Consider the following 19,101-nt stretch of genomic DNA (forward strand, 5'->3'; position numbering starts at 1 on the left):
CGCTGTCAAGCCTGAAGAACTGCACCTAAGTTGTAGCCCTATGCTGTGGGAAGGGAGAAAGCTGTCTTCTGACCTCGACTCTGGCCAAGACTGGTTTTGAACTTTTGATCCTTCTGCCATACTTGGTTGTATGTGGTGCTGGGGCTCGAACCCAGGGCTCTGTGTATGCAGGCAAATACATTACTGTCAAGCTACAATCCCAGTGGGCAATTCACCTTTTAATAGAAAGTGAGGCATAAACAGTATCAGATTTGTGTTTGGTGATTGAAGTAGCTGCATTCAAGTCTTGCAAGGTGCAGTCTACCAGGACACGCCTGCAGGCAGCACCCTGCGTGCTCACCTATCCTCTACACGCAGAGGACCTTGGGGGAAACTGCAGGGATGGAATTCAGGTAGCACATCAGCACCTGGAGAAGGCACACTGCGCTAGGCTGTAGAGAGAAAGAGGCAAGACCCTGTCTACACTGCAAGAGCGGATCTTTAGATAACCAGAACTGGAGACTTGGGGAGTGGAGGTGGGAAACCAGACTCGGGCAGAATGAATGTGTGCACGGGCCTGCGGTGTGGGAATGGGCTTCTCTGAGATATTTTAAAAAGAATTGTTATACCAACAACCAGGAACCAAATAAAACCCTATCTTCTCCTAACGCCCTGGTAGTTTGAAGGATCCCGGGGGAGGCAGCGAGTCCCCTCAGTGCGCGCCACATTCCGGGTACCCCACACTTCTCTCAGGCCAGGGATGCCCAGCTGTCACCCCATCCCGGGCCGTTCCCCCAACTTCCTTTCTCTCCTTACAGCTCCAACCTTCTCCGCCCAAAGGGAAGCGCAGGCTGGAGCAAGCTCTCTAGGCTCATCCATCAGAAGGGGAGGAGAAGGAGAGGAGGGGCAGGAGGAGGAGTTTCGAGGCGGCCGAGCCCCCGAGGCCCGAGGTGCCCTTCCCCCCTCGCGCTGATTGCTGTGGCTGCGCGCCCGACCCCGCCCGCGCGTGTGCGCGGCCGAGCTTGGGCGCCGCACGGGCCTGATGGGGGTGATCCAGGCTTTCGGGGACGCCGAGTGCCACTTTCCTCCTCCCTGGCAGTGAGAGAGAGAGGAGAGAAGGGGAAGCGGGCTGCTATCCTTCCAGGCCACTTTCGCTGCGCGATTCCGCGAGCTCCCGGCAGGAGGTGAAAGTCCTCGGCAGAGTCCGGATGGCGCAGTTGAACTGCGGCTGCTGAGCTCGCGGCCGCCTGCGCGCGCTGGGCGCGGGGACTCGCCTCCGCTACTCCCCCACCTCGCGGCGGACGACCGGTCCTGGACACACCGCCTGCGAGGTACGTGCTGCTCTGCGCAGGGTCAGCGGCTGTGCACGCTGTGCCGTGCGGGTCGGTGCCTGCTTTGCGGGGTTGCTCGGGCCACCGGGACCTGGCTTTGGTCCGGCCGGGTTGACGCTGAGCCGAACCGGGATCCGCTGCTGTCCCGGGTGGGCAGCGCCGGGGAGGAGCTCCCCACGCCCGCTTTCGCTCTTCCTCTCCGCGGTTTCCTAGTCCCGTGCGGGGCCGCAGGCCACTGCCCTCCCGGCGCGTGACAGCGTGGGTGGGCACTCGACCGTGATGGGTAGCAGTGGCCGCGGCCGCGGGATACGCTCGCCCACGCCAGTCTAGGGTCCCCGCTGGCCGCGCCCTGGCTCGGGGAGTCAGTCCCGAAGACGCCGTGGAGGACGCGCCCGGGTTAACCCGGCCGCGCTCCCGCTGATGGGAGAGGCTCCCTAGGAGTGTGAACTTGGTTGGGACAAACTTGAAACTCTTGGGTGTTGCTAGAGGAATCCGCTTGTAGAGTTGGGCTTATTGGGGGCATTTGCACCACTTTCCCGCGCCCGATAGGAGTTTCAGACTGCTGGCGTGACAAGCCCGGACTACCGCGGCTTAGGTGTCGGTGCAAACAGTCACCCCACTCGCTAGCTGTGACCTGGGAGGACTCGGTCCCCCAAGGTGGCTGTGCGGTTTGGAGGAGTGCACAGATGTTCTGGACTAGGACCGCGCAGAGCGCTCGCTGCACAGGTGTTTGCGCCTCGTGCTGCGCCCTGCGGTGACAGGAGAGCCGCGAGGGTAGGCATCCTGCGAGTGTCAGACTGGGATGAAGAACCAGCTGATGTAAATTTTCTTCTTCTTTTGAAGAAGTGAGCAGCTTGGGAGAGTACCAACATGCAAAAAACAAAACAAAAAACGTATCGGGATCCTTTAATATCCCGGGAATGGCCCTTGTAGCGGGTAATTTTAGGGAGAGCTCAACTGGTTCTTTTGGGGTACTAAAATGGAGTGTATTGATCCCCTCCTGTGTGTCACTATCTCCAGCAACTCCAGCTAGTTCCTGTCAGGATTTAAGGACCATCCCAACTCTATGGTTAAAAGTGATTTTAGTGGACCCGTTTTACAGACCATATATGCTAGACTCTAGCAGCTAGAGGCAAAGTTACTTGTCCAAGGTCACATACAGCTTTCTGTTACTTTTAACCCAAGAGCTGCCTTGGTCGGTCATGGTGGAAAGTGTGCTAAGATCCTTGGGCACTAAGTCCTTGGCCCTCTGTTCTCACCCAGCTTCCTGTCTTGAGTTCAATACATCTTTTGAAACGCAGATAAATTATCCGTGATTAATTTAGGTGATCGTACACGTATGTACTTTGCAGATGCCAGAATCCAGCTTCTGGAGCCTGGGTCCAAATAATTATAAATAGAACTCTGACTTGTGTTAATTTGGGTCTTTATTTTTCATTACTTTTATTAATCCACCAGACATTGTTGATCAAGGCTGCTTGGCTTCCTTAGGAAACAGCTTGAGGTTGGCACAGGAGGTAGGGAAATAATTCTTACCCCCTGAAGGGCTATTAAAGAGGACTTGATTTCATGCCATTGTCTCAGCGAGAGGATGTTGCTCTGTTCCTTGATGTGCTCTGCTTTTGGCTTTAATTCCGCATTGTTTAGCATTTCAAGGCTTCGGCAAGCTTTTTACTCTTGATATTGTTGTCAGCTTTAAACGTCCCCTATTGTGATGGAATCTGGCCACCCCACGCCAGCTTTGCTTAACTGTTGATTAAGATATGTACATTAAAAAAACAATAAAGTCATCAACTGAGTTTTGAACCCCAGTACTTCAAAGGCCTATGCCCTGAGAAATTCATTGTTATTTTTAACATTAGCCAGCAGGGGGCGCACAGCATATTATTGATGTCCTGCTGACATCTAAACCTGTTTGTACTGTGTAGCATGTATTTCAGAAATGGAAACTATTGTAGCTTTATTTAGTACAGTAACTAAGTTGCTTTCTGAGTTTTCCCTTTAATTTCAACTGTTTAAAAATGGGATGATCTTGTGTTCAGGGCCTGAATGTTAAATGTGTGTCTAGAACTTGTGGTGACTTGGTAAATATTTAAATACGACTCATGGGGTCTCTTTCTTTCTTTCTTTCTTTCTTTCTTTCTTTCTTTCTTTCTTTCTTTCTTTCTTTCTTTCTTTCTTTTTCTAGTTTCCTTTCCTTGAGAGGTATGTATGTAAGATTTTGTGTTGTTTGAATAGCATTTTAGGTTATTTAGGGGAACTGGCAACCCAAAGAGATTCATTTGCAAATCCTTTTGTAATGACACCCCCCTCCCATTGTCTGAATGCATGAACTCATTCTTGGGGAGGTTGACAGATTCAGTACTATCATCATTATCTTTCGTTAACATCTTCCAAGTATAAGGTAATCTGAGCTCATTATATCAAGTCTCCTTTATACAGCTGTGCATTCTGCAGACATGTATATTTTAATTCAGTTTGAATTCCCTCATCAAAAATGCTTGAGGGTGCTGGGTAGTGGTGGCACATGCCTTTAATCCTAGCACTCAGGAAGCAGAGGCAGGAGGATATCTGTGAGATTGGGGCCAGCCTGGTCTACAGGGTGAGTTCCAGGATAGCCAGGGCTACACACACACAGTGAAACCCTGTCTTGAAGAAGAACGGCTTGTGGGTAGAAGGGCTCTGGATTTCTTCGGACTTTGGAATATCTGTATACACATAATGATCTCTTGGGAGAGGGAGTCAGGTGTAAACAATCTGTGCGTAATATATATTTGATAACATAGAGGCAGTTTCATATAATGTTCTTAGTGTATCTACATTTTGAGTTCAGCTGGTGTGGAATTTTCCACTTGTAGTGTCATATTTGTGCTGAGAAAGTTATGGATTTGGGGACATTTTAGATGTTAGGTTTTTGGGTTGGGTGAATAGTTCTGAGCCACATTCTGTGTAAGTACAGGTATCTGCTGTGTTTAGGCAATCATGTCTGAAAATACGCCTATAAAATATTTATGAATTAACATGCTTATAAATCAGCCAGACTCAATTTTTTTTTAAACTAAAGTCTTTCTGTCTTTGTAGTTTTGCAAGTTTCGTTTCTTGTGTATCGTGTGTTAAAGATTTAACTTTCCTTTCTATTAACTGTCAGGGTCAAATGGACCCTAGTTTACATCATGTTAAAATGTAGCTATTTCTTTGTAAATATCAGTCTGTATTTAACTCACAGACTAGCATTAATTCAGGGTCTGCTTTAGTCTTTCATTCTTTGATCTAGTAGACTTGTTTCACAAATGTTTGTCAGACCCCTGCTCTCTAATCAGCTTCTGGTTCATGGCTTTGGCGTTTAGTAAATGAGTTTAGCATCTTGGTAGCATGGGGTCGGGATGGTTCTGAGAGGTCAAGGCCTTCTTTCAGAAAGGGTTTAAGAATTGGTGGAACTGTTTTTGTTGTTGTTGTTGTTGTGTTTTTTCCTAGAAGGAAACTGTTGTCCCCTTCTTTTTAAGACTCAAAGGAATTAATTTTCTTTTTGCATAAAACTTAACTTACAAAAATCAGCTTGTCTAAAAGCCTAGGGAAATCCTTTGGGGTCACTTCTGGCTTTTTTTAGTGCCCAAGGAGCCCTCAAGTTCTGGGGATCATGAATCTATGTAAAGCTCTGGTTTTATATTTTAAACTGCAGGACAGAACAGGAAGAATTTAGAGGGTGATAGGTAAAGTGGAAATGTTACTATAGCCCACCCCCACCCCGTGGTTCTGTTTTTAATTATTTTTGTTCTTGATAAGTTAGTTACATTTCTTGTCTCTCTCTCTCTCTCTCTCTCTCTCTCTCTCTCTCTCTCTCTCTCTCCATTTGCTTCCATATATGTATGTGTAACTTGTATATACCTGGTGCCTTCCTTCAGAGGTTAGAAGAAGGTGCTGTATTCCCTGGAACTGGAGTTACATGTTTTGGGTTTGTTTTTTTGTGAGCTCCCACAGGTGATGAGAACAGAGCCTGTGTCCTTTGAAGCTCAACCAGTGCTCTTCACTATGTGGCCATTGCTCCAACCTCCTTATAAGTCATTTTGCAATGTAGATTTTCTATCTTTTCGTTGCTGTTGAATGGGAAATTGTGGTGGTCAGATTTATTGGTTGATAGAGGACAGCCTTTCCACCAAGGTCCCTATATTAAATAATGATTTTAATAGCTATTTCAGTAAGTTCCTTATTTCCTTAAACTGTCAAACATTGCCTTTTTTTCACATTCAAAATCTTTTAACTAGTTTTTGAAATTTACATAACTGGTTATGTTAGGTTCATGTTTTTAGAGACCTTTAACTTAGATGTTCTCTTTCACCGCCTCAGGAGAGTAGCCAGTTAAGAATTATTTGGGGGTTCTGGGCTTTGAGCCCAGGCCCTTACGCATATGAGACAAGCATCGGGTCTCTGAGCTACACCCCCATACCCCAAAAGTTATCCCTTCAGGAGCATCAGTGAGTAAGAGATTCCGTGAGATGTATCAGTGGAGCACACACCTGACACAGGAAGTTCTCTGGTTTCCCTGTCTTCAGACTCACGTGTGAAATGACAGCAATGCTTCTTTGTTGCTAATTTGTTCAGTTTCTAGTCAGGCTGAAATAAACCAAACACCACTTGGAAAAGCTGTGCTAAGATAAGCTAGGTCCATTTTCTGGGCTCTGGATTTCTTCTTTATAGCTTTTGAAATCACACATTTGCTTGTTAATTGACTTGTTCCATTTACAAAGTCCTTGCTTAAGGCTTAACATGGATTTCTAAGCATCCCTCCCTCGCCACCTTAGGGAGAGGTCCAGTTATTTGGTTCTCCAGCTCTTTCAGCCAGGATGTGTAATATTTTGGGTTTGACGCAGTATCCGTATAAATTCTGCTTGGGGTTACTCTTGTTTGGGCTTTATTTTACATTTTTCCCCTTCATTTTTTTTTTCAGTCCAAAGATAGAGATTTAAATAGCTGGCTTAACAGCTATAACTTCAGCCCTTGGGAGGTAGAGGCAGGAAAATCAGAGATTCCAGATCAGCTTATAATTTATAGTGAGCCTGAAGCCAGTTTGGGCTACATGGACCCTGTCATGAAAAAATTCCCTCCAAAAAGCAAAACAAAACAAAATAAAAAAAAACCCAAAAAAACAAAAATCAAAAGCTTTTTCAAAGCAGGGGAAAGGACTCTAAGTGATGTGTAAATGTGGGCAAATTTCATTTTTATTTCAAATTTAATGTCAGATTGTCACTAGAATAATCATTGAAATTAAGTCAGAAATACTAAACTTCTGTTCACTTTAAGAAAATGGTTAACAGAGAAGTGTCTGTTTCTTAGGTGTCAGGCTCTGACTGAGGCGGGCCTGTGGGGTTCAGTACCGTTTGCACTAGGAAGGATACCTGTTTTTCTGTCCCTCCAAACACATAATTCATTTTTCTGGCATATCAGAAGGTCAGATTTTTGTATACAATTACAGAAAGACCATTTGTGAAAACACGTTTAGTTCATGGTCAGGGTGGGGGACCCTCTTTAGAGAGCACCCTGTAAAGGGACTTCTGAGCCTTTCCTACTCATCAGATAGTCCTCAGACTGACTGACTTGTACTGAACGACCCACGTGGAGGGTCTGGCAAGACACTGGATTTCCTTTTTACTGCTTGAGCCTTTTTCATGGAAACTTGATGAATACTTAGTTCCGTGTGGCTGTGTCATCCGGTTAGCATCTTAGCAATTCATGAGCTCTGACAGGGTAATGTTGGTCCTGGATACAGCACCATGCTGGTGGCTGCTCGCACATTTCACTTCATAATTATCTAATGTGCAATAATTGCTGGCGTAGACTATGACTTTTCCTCCACATTAGGAGGGTTATTTGAGGTGAGTCACTTTAACACAAAGCCTAAATAAATATCATTGTGCAAGCTTCGCTGTGTTGTTGGTAGTTGTCTCTTCTGCGGCTTTTAGTCTTTTTAAACAGAATGCACTCAAACACAAACTCTTCTCAGTATCCTTAAAGGGTGTGCGCCTCTTTTTCTTACATGACTTTATACAGTGGGCTGACAAGTTCAGTTTGACTAAGAGGGAAAGCACCATTGAGTCATAGTGTGCGCTGAGCATCAAGGCAGTATCAGGTCTTCCCTGTGTGGGGAGAAGTTTCTCATCTGCTAAATGGGTCTACCTCTTCCCGCCAAGGCCTTTCTGTCCAGACATTCGTCTTCATTTTCTATTCTTTCTTGTTTGTTTTTTACCTCTATGACTTTAGAGAGAGGGTTACATGTTGTATATTCATAGCATACCATGTAAACCATGAACATTGTATGAGCAACAACCTGTTTTGTGCAGAGGCAGCTGCACTCGTCTTGCTTTCTGATCCCTACTGTTCACATCTGACCACAGTTGCAGCCTGGCATTGGATTCAGGATGTTTTCCACAGCAGCCCAGGAAGGATGGACACGTGTTCTTTTTCCTGTGGTTCTCTGCGTGTGCCTTTTCAGTTTGTGGCATCTGTGTTTCCTTGTTAAGAGTGTCTGTTCACGGTTTTAGTTTTATTCAGTGTGTGGGCTTAGAGAAAGAGATTTCTTTTAAAAGGAGTTCTGCAAGTTCTTGAAAACGCCTCCAGAAAATGTCTCAGGTAGATGTCATGCTAAAGGGTTTGAATTGGGGCTGGTTGAACTCAGAGAAGGATTCTTTGGAGTTTAACTGGGTCGGGAATCTGGGAAAGGGAGAAGTGTCTCTCCTATTGGAGAGTTTGGAGAAAGTTCCAGTGTGACAGGAAGGGACTGAGAGCAAGTCTCAGGAGGGGTACTGCCAGGAGCTTCAAGGATGCCTAAGGTCGACACTGCAGCTGGCAACTCTTAGGATCCCAAAGATACTGTTCTCCAAAAGCCAGGGAAAGCAGTCTGACTCCAGTAATGCATATCACATGCAGGCACACATGAAACTAAGCCAAGAAAAATGATCATCTGGGAGAGGGGTGCTGTTCTGAAGAGGGAAAGAATGAAGAACCATCGATACAAGCCTTAAAGAATCTGCCAGTTTTTCTGTTGCCCCTCAAGTGCTTTGTATTGGAGATTAGAAGCAATTTCAGGGTTGAAATTTTGGTCCTTACGTTTCACAGAGACCAGAAGAGCAAGCAGCTAGCCAGTTTTTGGTGGTGCTAAAGGGAAGATGGTTCTGGGACCCAGCTGGTGTGTGTGACGAAGCTTTCCTCACTTTCACAGTGCCACAATAGGGTGCAAGGTACCCCACTCTTTCCTCACACCTTCCCCATGCTTTCCATGCAACTGTGGTGTCTAGGCTCAGCAGTATTCTAGACTCTGTGGGAGGATGTTGGAAGCAAGATGTGTAGGCAGCTGAGTGATGGACATGAACATTGTCCTTCACACCAGGCAGAAACAGCTAGCTTTTTCTTTCTTTCCAAATATGGGATGTCAGGTGCCCAGGCTCGCCTCAAACTCATAGTTTTAAGGGTGACCCTTAACTTCTGATGGTCCCAGGAGTTGGGATTATATGCCCTATCATGTTTGGTTTATGCAGTGCTGGGGCTTGAACCAAGGGCTTTGATCATGTGTGGCAAAGTGCTCTACCGACTGAGCTACACCCGAGCCCAGAGGCCGAGCCCAGAGGCGAGCCTTTTGAAGTGCCTGCTGCTGGTCGCAGGATTAGTGGGTCCTGGAGACTCAGGTGTCTAAGAAGCCTCTTTTCTATTCCCAGAGGCTCACACTCAGCATGTTTCTCATCTTAACATTCCCAACAGAGGGTGAACAAAATCTTCCCGACCTGCCGCTTCATTCTGTCCCTCCGTGTTCTATTCCTACAATTTTCTCAAAACTAGTTCTGTCTTCTCTGTTGAGTTCCTGACCTCTCTGCAGGCTTCCTGTTCACTATCAAGTCTCCGTTTGTTGGCATTTATGTTCGTCCATTTTCTGTTGCTACCACACAAGATAGCCAAGACTGAGTGATTTATACAGAATAAAGGCTGGGAGACTGAGCTGGTGAGGTGCTTGCTGGTGGTGGTGGAGGGGCTGCAGAGTCCCCACATAGCATAAGGGGAGACAGCATGCTAGTTCAGGTGCCTCCTCTCCTCAGGGCCCTAACCTTATGACACCGCTAAGCCTTAATTGCCATCTCACGATGGCCTTGCCTCCAGTTACCACAGCTGGGCCCAGCTCTGTCCTCTGGCTCCTTCATAAAGGAGATTAAATTTCAATGTAGGTTCTGGTGGAGGACATCCACACTGTGCACACTTTCTTCTCAGCCTGAATATCATATGACCATATCCATTCTAGAAACTTGTAGTTTTCTCTTTTAGAGTCATATTCATGGCAGTCTGTAGACAGTCTCCTGTGGTTCAAACAGGTCTTGCCATTAAATTAAGCCTACCTTCTAACGCACTATATACTCTGTGGCCCGTGGTTCTTTTCCCTTTTTATGTCGTCCTCACTGCTGTTTCCCTGTCCATCGATGTGGTCTGAGCTCAGCGCTGTTGGTCTTTCTGCTTGGATAAGAAGGTGTCCTTGGGACTTGGAAGGCCAGGAACCAGATAGCTCTGAGTTAGGACAGTGTCCCAAGGGAAGGGCATCCTGAGACATGGGAGCTTCGGAACCACACAGCTCGGAGAGGAAACCTCCTCAGCAGAGGCTCTGTGGCTCCCTGGGGAGGGAGGGTATCCCCAGCTGAGCAGAGGCGCTCAGGGGCCTCAGTCTGCTCTGTGTTTTTGCTTCTCTTCTTTTCGTTATTGCTTTTCTTCTTCTTCTGATGAGAGAATCACATCGGGTAGCAAATCTCATAAAAGAGATTTATTGGAGGGTCTAGGGTGTGGAGGGACGAATCCAGGACTGGCTGCTTATGCTCCTGGGAGGGAGCAGACAGAAGCAGGATATTGGACAAAGTACAATGCTTTTATAGGGGCTTTTGTGGGGTGGAGCCTTCTAGGGTAGAGATTTCCAGGGTAAGGATCGGTGGGATTTCAAGTCCTGAGCTTGGGGGAGCTCAGAGATTGGTGGGCTTTCCTGCTCAGGGATTGGTGGCGTTTGTTTAGACTTTTCACCTAAATTAGCATAACCCCAGGGAGGGTCCTGTTGAGGGTTTGGAGATAACCTTAGTGACAGTTATGGCAGTGGGGAAGGGAGGGGCCTAGCTGCTGGGGCTCCTCAGGAGGGGCCCTGGCCACTTTTCTTTCTTGAGGGTTTATACAGTTTACAAAGTATACAAAATTTACAAAGTATACCAAGTTTACAAAGGGAGCTCACAGCAGGGAAAGCCTTGCTTGCCACACATCTCTGCAGATACCATCCTCCCCTTTCCTCCCGGGTCTTCCCAGAACCTGAACCATTCCCATCATCTTCCACCTGTTTTTTGTGGCTTCTGCATCTTTCCCCAAGTTCTCACCCATGGTCACTGGTACCTTTGAAAGCACATCTCACTTTGTGTCTCTTGGATCTTGCAGATTTGTGATTCTGTTTTCCTTAGCATGGACTTTATGATTATTAAAACTTCAGCCATTTTTCCCTCCGCTTCTCTTGAACCTCAGTGTGTTCCCCTGAGGTGGCTCTGGTTTCCCAAGTGTCCCTGTGCGCTCACATCCTTCCTTCCAGCCTCCTCTTTTATCTTAATTAAAGTTTTACTCTGTGAACAGACACCATGACCAAGGCAACTCTTATAAGGACGACATTTAATTGGGGCTGTCTTACAGGTTCTGAGGTTCAGTCCATTATTGTCATGGTGGGAAGCATGGCAGCATCCAGGCAGGCATGGTGCTGGAGGAGCTGAGGGTTCTACAACTGTCTCCGAAGGCAAACAAGAAAAGACTGCCTGCGAGCAGCTAGGAGGAGGGTCTCAAAGCCCACCTCCGCAGTGACACACTTCCTCCAACAAGGCCACATCACCTAATAGTTCCTCTCTCTGGGCCAAGCATGTGCAAACCACCACACCTGTCATTAGCTCTTCTGCTGAAGCCTCATATGGTCCCTCTCAGAAATGACTTCTCTTGCTAGCTCATGAGAACCTTTTTCTTCCTGTGGACTATCCTCGATTAAAATTGAGGGCTTCATTCAGCTTTTCATCACCATAAGAAAATACCTGGCGTCGTTAGCTTATAAAGAGAAAAGGTTGCTCTTGGCTCACTGTTTTGGAGGGTCTTGTTCAGAATTGTCCCTGTTGTGGGGGCCTGTGGTAATGTAGCACTTGTGGTGGGAAGCATGACAGAGCAAGATTGTGCATTCATATCTAGGTTGGAAGAGAAAAGGATGGGGTCTCACCTCCTCTTTAAAGGCCTCTCTCTGTAACCTGCCTCCTGAAGGTTTTACCACTCCACATAATGCCTTTAATAAATCAATTTTTTGGAGAATATTCTGTTCTTCCAAATATCTGAAGCTCACTGCCTGTTGATCCTTAGTCAAAACAAAGAAACAAGACTACCGTGTGTGCTTTCTTTTTCTTCTCCATTCAGTGCCACCTGACATACAGTTATGTGTCATGCTTATGCTCCCAGGGCAGGGACACACATTTTGTGCCTTGTTTTATCCCCCTATTGGAGGCAGTAGCTGGTGTGGAGCAAGTCCCTTGGAACTGTAGTGTTTGTAGAGTACATGAATCAGAAGCAGGACCTGGGAGGTTTTGATAGCTTCAGTTAAGCACACACTCAGGTATCTCTTCTGCAAGGAGGTGGAGAATCTGAATTTTCATAGCCTCATTGAAGACAAGTTGGGCTGGGACACTGGCGACTCTCCCAGCCTTACAAGTGGTTTGGGAGATTCCCAGTTTACCTTCAGCAGGCACGGACTTGTTGTGGTTTCTCTCTGCCTGTGGTTTACCCTTTAACCCACCCTGCTAAAAAGATGAAAAATAAACCCAGCAGCAAAGGAGGGGGTTTGGGGAGAGGGCCTGCGGAGCACAAGGCAGCTCTTACTGTGCCCCGACATCCTCCTTTGGCTCTGAGCTCATTCTGTTGGCAGCTCACTGAACCTTCCAGACCTGCCCTGCTCAGGACTCGTGCTACAGTAGTCTGGAGTCTGCCAGACCTCGTGTCTCTTGAATGGGTTTTTTTTTTTTTTCCTTCTTCTTTTGTCTTTTTTTTTTTTTTTTTTTTAAAGAAATGTTCCACTTCAGGCCAGAGGGCCATGGGAGGAAATTAAATTACTATCTTTATTTAATTATTTATTATTTTGAGATGGTCTCATGTAGTCCAGGCTAGCCTCAAACTCAAGACCCTCCTGCGTCTACCTCCTATGTGCTGGGATTACAGGTGTGCACCATCATACCCAGTTTTTTACCATCTTAGTTAGGAATATATTTTTTCCCCTTCCCTTCTCCTTCTTGCTCCGGCCCTGCTCACTCTGACCCAAAGGTTTTTATTTATTTATTATATGTAAGTACACTGTAGCTGTCTTCAGACACCCCATAAGATCTCATTACAGATGGTTGTAAGCCACCATGTGGTTCCTGGGATTTGAATTTATGACCTCCAGAAGAGCAGTCAGTGCTCTTAACTGCTGAGCCATCTCTCTAGCTCAAAAATTTAAAGATTAATTTTTATTATGTTTTATTTGTGTGTGTGTGCACACATGTGCACATATGGGGGTCAGAAGGCAACTTTGTAGAAGTCCATTTTCTCCTATCATGTGGGCTCTGGGATCCAGCTCAGGTTGGCAGGCTAGGCATCCCTACCCACTGAGCCATCTCAACTGCAGCCTATCTTTAAGATGAAGTAAAGTTTTAACCCTTCTCAGATTCAAGGACTGTTGGTGAAGCTAGTTCTTGCTTCTGTCTGTGATGCTAGTGATGGGTGGAAACTGTAGGGACCAGTAACTTAATCCTAAGGGCCAGGAATTTTTTCCTGCTGAAGAGTCAGGTTTTGGGGGCCCAAGGTATGTGGGTCAAAGCATGTGACCAGAGTGATGGTACCTCCTGTCTATTGAGATAGTATCAATTTGGTCTTCTTAGGACAGGAAGTCCAATATAAATAAAGGAAGCCATTATAAAGCCAGCAGTATAATTTAATCCTAGGATTAAAGAAATGTTAGAAATAAATTGATATCAATTTATTTTATAATTTATATCAATATGATATATTTTATATCATATATGATATGAAATAAAATGATAGAGCTACCAGTGACTAGCTGAAGGAGGTTCTAGGCAACTAACAGCATTTTAGGTATTATTTATTTATTTATTTATTTATTCCTCATAGCAGCCCTGGGAGGGACTTAGAATCAACACCCCTACCTACAGGTCAGGTTTGGACCCTGATCACCAGGGGTGGAGGGGACCACACTTTGCACTACATTGTCTACTGTGGTCTGCTTCATGGTCCCATGCATGACTTCATTTGGGGCCTCCACATCTGCTTCTTTTACCACCTGGCTTGGTTTTTCTTGTTACAATGTTTCTCTCTTCTCCGCTTAAATGTTACCTCACCTGGGAGGTCTTCCCTGAGCCATCTAGCACAGACTCAGAGCCGCTAACCTATATTAGCTCCTGGAGTATCCAACACACAATAGTTACTTCTAAATTTTGGTTGCCTTAATGAATGGAGGGACACGCAATTGCTGCCTTTGCCATACTGATTTCAAAACAAAGTAATTTGTCCCTGTGTCAGCCCTCATCAGCTAGGAGCTGTCCCCTTGTCACAACCAATGCCCACAGTGATGTAGGAATGTGCAAGCGCCTTTCTATTCTTTTTCTATTTTTTTTCCTTGGTTGTTAGCTATTTCTGGCAGAGCCCCTGTTTATAGTGGCTAAGAGCATGGACTGTGGAATTAGACAGACTTGGGCTCAAATCCTGGTTCAGGGCTTCTTAGTTGATGACCTTGGGGTTGCTTAGCAACTTAAAGGAAGCATCCATCTCTGTGGGTGGTTGAGAGGATTAAATGAGAAATCATGGAGCATACAGCAGGTGCTCTGTTGCTGGTCACTGAGATGCTGTATGGTGTCAGAGACAAAAGCCAGGTGCTGAATTCTCCTAGGAAGGGGATAAGGTATGCATATTTGAACAGTCACAGCAGTTAGAACACAGCTTGGGAGGAAGGAAATAGAGGGCCAGTCATGGAGCCTTCTGAATTCCTGGTTTGCCTTTCTGTAAGAGACAGAGGTAGACAGCACCCAGCTCTAACATCCTCGATTGGCTCAGAGAAGGCGACATGGAACACATTACACAAAGACCATCAAGGCTGGGATTAATCATAAGTGGGTGTTAGAATAGAGGAGAGAGAGATGAATAGAGGTCTCAGACTTTGAAGAATAGCACAAAATGGCAGGTTTTAATAATAATTCAAAAAGGCGAATCTAAACTTATGTGAATCTCTCTGTCTTTACCACTGTGTTGTGAAGCTGAATGTTTTCCTGTGTGTTCTGTTTTTTCTCAGTTCCTGCTAGCCCTTGCACAGGGAGGCATCTGTAGCTTCCACAGGAAAGGATGGGTAGCTCGTTTACTGTGAGAGACTCTCATCACTGTCAATTCGGATGACAACTGTGTGGAAGGTGTAGAAGAAAAACAATTTTTAATCTATTCATATTAAAGATGAACAAATGAAGGCTTAGAAGGCCTTTGGGTGACAGAGTTCTTGCCTCCTGTGCTCCAGCATGCTCAGGGTTCTTCCTTGTATCTGCCTCTTGTTTACCTGTCATTTGTTTCTAAAAATGTTCTAACAAATTCCTGACCATCCATAAACTTGCTATTATAATGTATACAATAGTGTCTTGTTTTCTTTTCAAAGTGCTAACGACCTAGCCCAGGTCTTAAGCATGCTATAGGCACGGGCGCCATCACTGAGCTATCCTCTTCTGCTGGCTAGTTTTAGTTAGCCTGATGCAGACTGGAGCACCCGGTGTCTCAGTCAGGGTCTTATTGCTGTGAAGAAATGCCATGACCAAGGCAAATCTTATAAACATGGCAGGAGCATGGTGGTACACGTGATCCTGGAGCAGCTGAGAGGCACATCCTGATTCATAGGCCAAGAGAGAGATAAGGAGAAAAAGTCTGGGCCTGGCATGGGCTTTTGAAACTTCAAAGCCCATCTCAAATGTTTCTAAGAAACCTCAAAGTGACATACTTCCTCCAACAAGGCCACACCTCCCAGTCCTTCTAATCATATTGTGCCAGTCCCTGATGACTAAGCATTTGAATATATGAGCCTATAGGGGCCACTCCCATTCAAACTACCACACCTGGGAAGAGATGTGTCTGTGTGTACTTTCTCTATTGACAGTGATGTGGAAGGGACCATCCTATGAAGAATGGCAGCATCCTTGAGCAGTAGGCCTGGGTTGTATAAGAAAGCAAGCCAAGGAAGCCATGGTGAGCAAGCCAGGAAGCAGTGTTCAATCTCCTGTCAAGCTCCTGCCTTGTTTGCCTCCGTGATAGACTGAAACCTGAAAGTCAAATAAACTGATTCCTTCCCAAGTCGCTTTTAGTCAGTGTTTCATCCCAGCAGAAGGCGACCTAGAGGGCTCACTCCTGTCGCAGTTTATTCCACAGAACCCTCCTGGAATCCTTGCAGCTTCATGACTAAAAGCCTCTCCATCATGACACCTGGCTCCCCATGCTGAATAGTTTGGTTGTCTTGCTGGTCCTGCCAGGCTGAATTCCACAGTCTTGGTGTGAACCTCTGCAGATCTAGGATCCAGCTTGTAGAAGAGGAGGGTCAGACCCTCACCTTAGCCAACGGTGCGAGTGCAGGCAGCAGCGTCTCTGTTGGAAACAGCTTTGCAAGCAGTTACACGGGCTCAAGTCTCTTTTTTCTGGTTTTGAGGAAACATCACCTTACTCTTGCTGGCCTGGAAACTGTGGTGTAGGTCAGGCTGGTCTTGAATTCGTGTTAGTTTTGCTGTATCATCTCTTGAGTGTTAGGATTACAGATGTCACCTATCATGCCTGGCTCAAGACTTTTATTGATTGATTGATTGATTGTGTGTGTGTGTGTGTGTGTGTGTGTGTGTGTGCGCGCAAGCATGCCCATAGCAGCCATGTGGAGGTCAGAGGGCACTTTGAGGAGTTGTTCCCTCCCTGCTACCTTGTGGGATCTAGGGATCAAATTCAGGCCGGTAGACTGTGTAGACGTGGCTTTACCTGTCGAGCTGTCTTGTTGACTCAAGACTCACATCTTATCTTGAAAGCATTCTTTAAAAGCATTCTTTTATTTTTATTTTAAATTTATGTGTACGTGCACGTCCCTGTGTGGGTATGTGCTCCAGAGTGAAGGTGCCTATAGAGACCAGAGGCAGGGGAGCTTCCTAAAGGCTGAGCCTCAGTCTCTGTCTCCCCTACGGGCATCAGGTTCCTTTAGAGGTCCCGTCCTCGAACTTGAGAAGCAGAAGCAGGGCATCGGAAGTTCAAGATCATCCTTGGCTTTTCCAGAAGTTCTAGGCCGGTGGGAGCTACGTGGAGACTCTCCTTCTGTCTTACCCTCTCTCTAGGCTAAGAACATCAACACTGGCCCTAGCACTTTTGATTTCCTTGAGACTGAACCCCATTCCATTCTTGAAATCCTATGTGTGCCTGACTAGACCCCTGGCTCAGGCGTGAGTCTGACCTGGAGACATCAGCAGAGACTTGGTGTTCTGCAGCCTTTCAGTTGTTGGCACTTAACACAGACAAGCTGAAGCTTCCATCTCTTTCCCTCCACATGACCCAGCCACAGCCCTGTGGACCCCTGGCTCCTGGTCCCTAGTCACCTGACCTCTCACTCCCCTGGAGCACCTGCTTAGGTGGGAAGACCCACCCTGAATTTGGAGAGCACCATGTCATACCCAGACCCCCAACAGTATAAGCACTGAAAAGGCAAGCCAAGCCAAGCCAAGCTTTCACTTGGTCCTCTCAGCTCTTAACTGTGGATGTGACATGACCAGCTGCTTCAAGTTCATGACCCTTTGACCATGAGGAACTACAACTTGGAATGGTGAGCTAAAATGGACCTTTCTCCCTTAAGTAGTAGCTTTGGCCATGGTATTTTATCAAACAATAGAGGTAATGACGACTCACCAGGGTTTCTCCGTGCCTGACCTTTTAGGATGTGAGTCTCCTAAGAACACTCCGTTTGGACTTCTTACCACACCGTGTAATTCTGTATTTGTGACTGTGTGCCTGTCTTGCCAGAATGTAAATCCAGAAGCATAAAGTGCAAGTGTCTTGTTTGCCCACTACGTTTCTATTACCTGGTGCAGTGCAAACGGTGCATAGTGGTCTGTTGACAGAAGAAAGGACGCTCCAGAAGCTAAATGTCTTGTCTCAAGTAGCAAATGACACTGCTTTCATATTGCTAAACAAAGGCAGAGGTTTGGTCCCTTTTCATTATTGCCACACCCTTGGCACCTTGGCTGGTGCCTGGCACACAGTGGCAGTAAATATTTGCTGAATATCAACTGTACTTAGATATGATACCAGAGATTTCTTATCTAAACCCCCCCCACCCCTTCTGGGAGCCTGAATGATCCAGCCTCTCTGTGTGGAGCAGGGCTGACAGTAGCCACTGTAGACATCTGCATACAGGTCTAAAGGGCATTCAAGTGTCACCAGACACTGCAGCTACAGCTCTGTGTCCCCCTCCCTGGCTGTCACGCTACCATCTGATGTTGCAATCCACACTGCTTTCCCCAGTAAAGCATTGAACTGTGCTGCCGGCTGCACTGAACCGTTTTCAAACCTGAGTATTTATCACAAGATAAGAAAATCACCTAACTGACAAAGTCGAAATACTTAAAAATTTTAATTTGTGTGTGTGTCTGAGTGTGCGCACTTGAGTTTGTGCATGTGACCTCTGGCGTGGCTGTGTCATGACACTCATGTGGAAGGTTAAAGGACAACTTGCATGCGTCGGCTCTCTCCTTTTCTGTGAACCCCAGGGATTGAATTCAGGTCTCTGGGTTTGTACAGCATGTATGTACTTTTCCCTGCTCAGCCATTTGCCAGATCTGTTCATTTCTAAGCCATCGGAAACTCAGGAGTAACTTTTTACTGAAGCTCAGGAAAGATTGATTTTCCTTCTTTGATGATATTAGGAATGGTTGCATATAGCCCAGGCTGGCCTGGAACTTGCTACGTAGCAACAGATAATGTTGAACCTCTTGATCCTTCTGCCTCTGCTTCTGTGATTTAAGGCATGAACCAGGATGCCTGCTTTATGTGTAACTGTGGAATGTAGGACTTTATGTATAGTACACAAGCATTATACCAACGGAGCCACACCTCAACCCCAATCATGACAGTTGTAATTCCACTCACCATATCAGTGCCTGTGAGTTCTCTCAGCTAGTAAGCGTGACTGACAACCCATGTTCAATCCCTGGGACCTACGGTGGAAGAGGAGAGCTGACTCTGCAAGGTGTGATCTGACTGTTGCATGAGTGAGTGCAGTATCATGTGTGAACACACATGTACACACATGCATGCACACACGCATGCACGTATACTCACATGCATGCACACATGCACACACACCACATGAACACCACACATGCATGCACATGTACACATGTACACACATAGACACATAAAACAGGCACACTGATAATAAATAAAATAAAAAATTTAGAAGATCTTGCTGGGCATAGATGAGCACACTTTTTTAAAGCTTTTTATTGATTCTTTGTGAGTTTCCCATCATGCACCCCAGTCTTGTTCATCTCCCCGTCCCCTCATATCAGCCCTTTGCTCTTGCAACACCCCCCCCCCCCAAATAAAAGACATGTACACAAGTAAACAAGCATAGAAGGCATCGCGCTGTGGAAGCTGCAGTGTGTCAGTGTGTCCCACAGTGTACCTCTGTCCACACATCTTTACTTGCAAATGCTCATTGCCA

At 46.2% G+C, this 19,101-nt stretch overlaps 1 protein-coding gene across 1 annotated transcript in view; it reads left to right on the top strand.

The window, feature by feature from the left end:
- Positions 1–981: 981 nt before the first annotated feature.
- Tgfbr3 (transforming growth factor beta receptor 3) overlaps positions 982–19,101 on the top strand; it is a 179,234-nt gene continuing 161,114 nt past the window's right edge. The window contains exon 1 of the mRNA XM_034508479.2: positions 982–1,310. The gene's annotated coding sequence lies outside the window, so the exon portion shown is untranslated. The remainder of the gene's footprint in view (positions 1,311–19,101) is intronic.

The sequence above is a fragment of the Arvicanthis niloticus genome, chromosome 7 (genome assembly GCF_011762505.2).
Source record: "Arvicanthis niloticus isolate mArvNil1 chromosome 7, mArvNil1.pat.X, whole genome shotgun sequence".
NCBI lineage: Eukaryota > Metazoa > Chordata > Mammalia > Rodentia > Muridae > Arvicanthis > Arvicanthis niloticus.